General features: G+C 49.5%; 1 pseudogene; it reads left to right on the top strand.

The window, feature by feature from the left end:
• The first annotated feature begins 4519 nt into the window (after positions 1 to 4519).
• On the top strand, positions 4520 to 5075 carry LOC132487511 (golgin subfamily A member 7-like; annotated as a pseudogene).
• Positions 5076 to 6766: the final 1691 nt, after the last annotated feature.

Genomic DNA, 6766 nt, shown 5'->3' with positions numbered 1-6766 from the left:
AACAGTGTTATTCTCCCATTTCTAGGGGCAGAGCTCAAGGTTCAGACAGCCCTACCTTTTCTTCTGGTAGATTCCTAGAGATACTCAGAACCTAGAACCCCAGGCTGAGGTGGTGCTGAAGCAGCCGTCTGAGGCTGTGGAGAGAAGAGGAGGAGGAGGTGCCTGTGTCCTCGTCAGAGGCAATGGGGACAAGGGGACCAGGCTCTGGAGGCAACAGAAGGCTTCCTGAGCGGGGTGTGTGTGTGTGTGTGTTTGGCAGGGCTGAGGGGAGGGTTGGAGGCTGGCAGAAGGAGCTGGGACTGCAGGGCATGTCAGGGAGGCTCTGGGGGAGCCTTTCTGAGCACTGAGGGCCTCTGGTCAGAGGCATCGCAAGGAAGGGCCTGGGGGAGATTGGATAGCCTACTGCATGTCCCCAGTGACACACCCCAAGTTGGCACACCTGAACGTAATTGAAAAATATTTATATCTACATCTTGGAGACAGAAAGAGGGAGAAGCTGATACTTCGTGCCCCAGGTGTCTAGCACCATCTCATTTCATTGTTTCAGCCATCCTGTGAGGCAAGTATTCTTATTCTCATTTTTCAGATGAAGGAACCAAGACTCAGAGAGGTGATGCTACATGCCAAGGTCACACAAGTGGCCACAGCGCTGACACGTTGTTGCCGAGCATGGGCTCGTGTGCGTGAGGTGCAGAAAGCCAAACTCTGACAGCAGGGTTTGCAGCAAAGTGTGGGTTTATTTGCAGGGAGCCAAGCCAGGAGAACGGGAAGCTCATGCTCCAATGACCCGATCTCCCCCATGGCTTTCAGGCAAGGGTTTTTTTTTTTTTTTTTGCAGTACGCGGGCCTCTCACTGTTGTGGCCTCTCCCGTTGCGGAGCACAGGCTCCGGACGCGCAGGCTCAGTGGCCATGGCTCACGGGCCCAGCTGCTCCGTGGCATGTGGGATCTTCCCGGACCGGAGCACAAACCCACGTTCCCTGCATCGGCAGGTGGACTCTCAACCACTGCGCCACCAGGGAAGCCCATCAGGCAAGGGTTTTTAAAGACAGTGTGAGGGGGAGAGGGTCATAGGAAGCATGATCAGCTCGTGGACCTTCTTCTGACTGGTTGATGGTGAGGTAACAAGGTGATGTTTTAGGAATCAAAATCTGTTTCCAACCAGTCTGGGGTCTAGTGCTTGTTGTTAGCTTGTAGTCACCATCCTCCCTCCACCTGGGTGGGAGTCTTAGTTTCTATAGAACAACTCAAAGATATGCATCAGATTGTTACCTATATCCCCTGAGGAGGCTAGGAAGCCTGTGACTCTGTTGTCCTAATAGTTAACTGCTTGAGTCTGCTCTTTGGAACTCAGGGAAGCCTAGGAGACTAAAGCCTTTTTCTACAAACAAGAAACGGGGGACGTGGAGGGGTTTTTGTACCCAGGAGGGCCCCGAAGGGTCCTGCTTCGTTTCAATCCCCCCTTCTCTTTGATACTCCTCAATCCTGAGGGGAATGGGGGCGGGACAAGAAAGGGAATAAAGTTTGGGATGGAGAGGTTAATCATAAACTCAGTAAGGGAACTGGGTTTCAAAGTTATGGTAAAACCGCTGCAGTCCTGCCCTCATCTTGTCAGCAGACCTGCTGAAACGCAGCCTGTGCTGCAGAGAGGAGCATGTGCCCTGAGCAGCCAGGAGAAGCCTGTTAAATACTCACACGCCTTCCTCACGAGCTCATCATCCAGGCAACAGCCCCATATTATTATTATTATTATTTATTATAATTTTATTTTTGGCCGCGTTGGGTCTTTGTTGGTGTGCGCGGGCTTTCTCTAGTTGCGGCGAGTGGGGGCTACTCTTCGTTGAGGTGCGCAAGCTTCTCATTGCGGTGGCGTCTCTTGTTGCAGAGCACGGGCTCTAGACACGCAGGCTTCAGTAGTTGTGGTGCGTGGGCTCAATAGTTGTGGCTCGCAGGCTCTAGAGCGCAGGCTCAGTAGTTGTGGTGCACAGGCTTAGTTGCTCCATGGCATGTGGGATCTTCCCGGACCAGGGCTGGAACCCGTGTCCCCTGCATTGGCAGGTAGATTCTTAAGCACTGCGCCACCAGGGAAGGCCCCCCCCCCATAGTATTACTATCCTCGTGATTCCCCACCTCCTTTCCCAGAACCTATTTACTCTTTGTTTATACATACTTCTAATAAGCCGTGTGGTGGAAAGAGCACAGATCAGTCAGAAGTCCTGAGGCAAGTCTGTTAGCATCTCCCTGTGTCTCCTCCTGCATCTGGAAAATTGAGATAAAAATAAGTGCCTTGGGACTGAGGTTTTCCTTCAGGTCAGAGGATCGTAAGGTCATGGTGTTCTTCATAGACCACTATGACATTCAAACATACATAATTCCATAATACAAAAGCACATTTATGGAAGAAAATATAACTATGTATCATGTCTCTAGGATAGTGTATCTTTTTTTTTTTAAGTATACATTGAACCTAAAATCAAGAAAATACTTCTCTTTAAATTAATTTTTTTTCTCTGTACACTGGGAACATCTCACTATATGATGTTTTTTTTTTTTTTGCGGTATGCGGGCCTCTCACTGTTGTGGCCTCTCCCATTGCGGAGCACAGGCTGCGGACGTGCAGGCTCAGCGGCCATGGCTCACGGGCCCAGCCGCTCCGTGGCACGTGGGATCTTCCCAGACCAGGGCACGAACCCGTGTCCCCTGCGTCAGCAGGCGGACTCTCAACCACTGCGCCACCAGGGAAGCCCCTATATGATGTTTTAGGCAGGACACCCGGGTCCAGCTCATCCTACACGTGCCAGTTTGAGAACCCCTGGGCTGGAGGTGGGAGACTAGTCCCTGCCTGACCAATCACCTTGCTGTGTGACTTTGGACATGTCACTCACCTGTTCTGGGCTTTTGTTTCTCCTGGATGCAGCAAGGGGGTGAGGGTGGCCTAGCAATCACCCGAGGTCCTTTTCAGTTCCAGCCTTCAAGGGTGGAGTCTGTTCCTGCATCTCAGTGTCACATTCAAGATCCCATGGACCAGGGGCAGCTGTGAATCCATCTTTTCCTCTAGTTCCCCATCTGTGCATCTATTCCTGCCCTATGGGAAACCATACATGGGAGTCTTGGGCCAAGGAAAGGCTGCTCCTTCCCCTCCAGGAGACCCCTAAACAGTGTCTGAGGGGGATCCAGGCTATTAAAGTAATTTACATAGTAATTAACAAGGTTCCATTAGTGGATTCCTGGAGCCAGAGCACTCTGCTTCCGTTTCCCTTTAGGGGTCCACGGTCCTGGGCTGGGACTGAGGTTTGCTGGGGTTTGGCTGGTGGAGCAGTGAGGGGAAGAATTTTCCATGCTCACGTGTCCCAGCCCCACACCCAGGGAAGAGAAGCAGTGACTGTGCGAGGGCCCCAGCTGGCTGGGTAATGAGGTCTGGGGCGAAGGGGCACCTCGTGAGCACTTCAGGCCTGAAACCCCAGGAAGAAAGGCAACCATGAGTCTCACAGCCATGTGTCTGTTCTGCAGCCCAGGGCCTAGCGCCTCCAAGAGCTCCTCTTTCAAGATGACACAAAATTTCTCATGTCCTTCTGGGCCTCCTGACGACAAATTATACGTGTGACCACAGTAGGGTGCCAAGCTTCCCTGGTTATCACCCCTTTGAGCCTCTCAGCAACCCTGTGAGGCAGATGTTAACTTTTCCATTGTGGGGTTGAAGAAACCTATGCCCAGAGAGGTGAGGTAACTTGTCCAGAGTCACACAGCCTGAAATAGCAGAGTGGAACTAGAACCTGGGTCTTCTGACACAGTCCAGCTCTTGCCACTTGGCTAGTGGTTTCTAAACAGCTCTGTGGAGCCCTAGGGGACTCTCAGAGTGGTTTGCCTCAGGATAAGGGATCGTCGAGAGGAATGGCAACTCCACCCCATGTGTCCCCCACTTCAACCAGGGCAATTATTTACATGTTGGACGTCTAGGTGGGATTTTGTTTGGATTCCAGTTAGGAAAGCTTTTAGAATCACTGCACTTTTAGAAAATTGTCCCAGGAAGGGACCTGTCACAGGGCCACTTCCTTGCTCATCTCTGACAGTGAATGGAGGCCCGTGGAACTGTGTAATGTGGCAGAATTGGCCTTCTGAGCCTCTGGTCTGGGGTCCCAGATCCCTGGCCTTGGTCTCCCCATCAGGCTTCCTGCAGGTGAAGCCCGGTACCCGCTGCCTGCCCAGCCCCTCCGGCTCCCTTCTCCCACCGAGCCTGGCTGGCCTGCTGCTCCCCTGCCCCACCAGCAGCCTTCTCACTGCTCTGTAACGGCTTCTCCTTGGCTCCGTTGTTTCCATGACCAACCAAGGAAAAAGACAACAAAGATGGGGAAAGGACAACGATTCTGGGGTCTCCACAAGTTTTGAATGATTTTCCTACACTTCTTCACTCAGCAAACATTTCTAGAGCTATAAGAGCCAGCATCTGAGGATAAAAATGTCCCTGAAGGCGGTGTGACAGCCGCTGGAGGGCAGCGGAGGCGGCGCAGCCTGTCCTGTCCTCGCCATGAGGCCGCAGCAGGCACCGGTGTCCGGGAAGGTTTTTATTCAGCGAGACTACAGCAGTGGCACCCGCTGCCAGTTCCAGACCAAGTTCCCCGCGGAGCTGGAGAACCGGATTGACAGGCAACAATTTGAAGAAACAGTTTGAACTCTGAATAACCTTTATGCTGAAGCAGAGACGCTCGGGGGCCAGTCCTATCTTGAAGGCTGCCTGGCTTGTCTAACAGCGTACACCAACTTCTTGTGCATGGAAACTCACTAAGAGAAGGTTCTGAAGCAAGTCTCCAAGTACATTCAAGAGCAGAATGAGAAGATCTATGCTCCCCAAGGCCTCCTCCTGACAGATCCCATCGAGAGAGGACTTCGAGTTATTGAAATTACTATTTATGAAGACAGAGGCATGAGCAGTGGAAGATAAACCATAGAATTAAAGGCCCACCTCCAGCTGGGACCCTCATCTGTGCACCGGCCGACCGCAGAGTGTCCCCCACCTCCTCTCCAGAGCATCATTCCTTCGTACCTGCTGCCAGAGCCACGGTGCCATTCGCTCCAAGGCCTGACTTTCTAGAATTCCACACCTGGAGTCACCTCTAGTCCCTCAGCATCCACTTTGTGTCTCCCAAGGGTGGAGGACTCTGTAATCTTTTGATTAGTTTTTGAGAAAATGCAATGAAGCATTTCACTTTTTTTATTCAAAGCCATTAATAAAATATTCAGTTGGTCAGCCCAACACAGTTTATTTCTTTTTTTTTTTTTTTTTTTTTTTTTTTTTTTTTTTGCGGTATGTGGGCCTCTCACTGCCGTGGCCTCTCCCGTTGCGGAGCACAGGCTCCGGACGCGCAGGCTCAGCGGCCATGGCTCACGGGCCCAGCCGCTCCGCGGCATGTGGGATCCTCCCAGACCGGGGCACGAACCCGCATCCCCTGCATCGGCAGGCGGACTCTCAACCACTGCGCCACCTGGGAAGCCCCACAGTTGATTTCTTACCTGCCACCAGTGCCAGTGGTTCTTGTCATTCCTTGGGCTTCAGCAAGTCGTAAACTAGCCAGTGCTCAGTCTTACTCCCCCAAATTCATAAAACGCTTTTCTCCAGGATTTTGGTGAAGGGTGGGCTGTGTCTGGTTTTGCTAATGCATCTCCCAGATTTCAGAGAATTACCAGTTTTGCCATGACTCAAAGCTTAAAGATCAAGTTCTGCTGTTCAGATCCTCAAACTGAAACTCATTGGAAAAATAATGTATAATGTTACTTGTTTTATTATAGCACTTCCTGATTAAAGCAGTATTTAATGCAATTTCCAGGTTTTTGTTTTTTGGGGTTTTTTTTTTTTTTTGAGAATTCTGTTATTAACTGCATTACCTTGAACATTGGGAAGATGTGGTATGTGTTGCTTGTTCCTTATAAAAATAAGTAAGCACAATAAAGTGGATGCTAAACCATCAAACACAGATGTCCCTGCTGTGTCCCTGAATGAGCAAGTGTTAATAAATATTTTAATTATCATTTTGTTATAAATATAACTTAAGAGAAAAAAATTTGATAGGAATAATACTATATATTGCTAATTTTTAACTATCCCTACTGGCAAACCTTATGATTCCTAGACTTTCCTCATATACAGTATTCAGTGCATAGAGATACTATGATTGGTTCAAGTTCAGTAAGTTAAGTGACTTCCAACTAAAACTCTCAAGTCTGGGTCACTGTTTCTAGTTCTTCTTTTTGGCTGTGTGTTCTTAGTATTGGGACTTCCTGTGCCCTTCATCTTTGGGGTTTGAGAGCAGTGTATTTGGGAGAAAGGACATATACTAGGAGAGAATGAAACGGTTAAAAGTTTTACTTTCAGAGATATTGTAGGTGCTAATGCTGGATTTAACCTTTCAGATTTAATTTCTTTTATGGGTCAGTTAGTTATTCAGTAAATCCCATAGCTCTATGTAATATTTTAATTGTATGAAACTTGTTACTTTATAGCCTAAAATAGTGCATCTGTCTGCCTTTTAAACCCGTTGCAATAACTTTGCTGAAATATTAACACATTAGTAAAACTTTTCTTAAACAAACAAACAAAAAAGAAATGTCTCTGAGCCCGAGTCTGGCCCTTGGAGAGCTGATGGGAAGACATAGTACAGACTCATCACAGTGGTTCCCCAGGGACGACACGGTGGGTGCAGTGCTGGAGGGTGTTCCAGACCCCGTGGAGGGGCAGGGGGAGTGGGTGACTGCTGATGGTGAGAGCGTGGCAG

This window comes from Mesoplodon densirostris, chromosome 4, assembly GCF_025265405.1.
Source record: "Mesoplodon densirostris isolate mMesDen1 chromosome 4, mMesDen1 primary haplotype, whole genome shotgun sequence".
NCBI lineage: Eukaryota > Metazoa > Chordata > Mammalia > Artiodactyla > Ziphiidae > Mesoplodon > Mesoplodon densirostris.
This window is presented reverse-complemented; position numbering and strand designations above follow the sequence as displayed.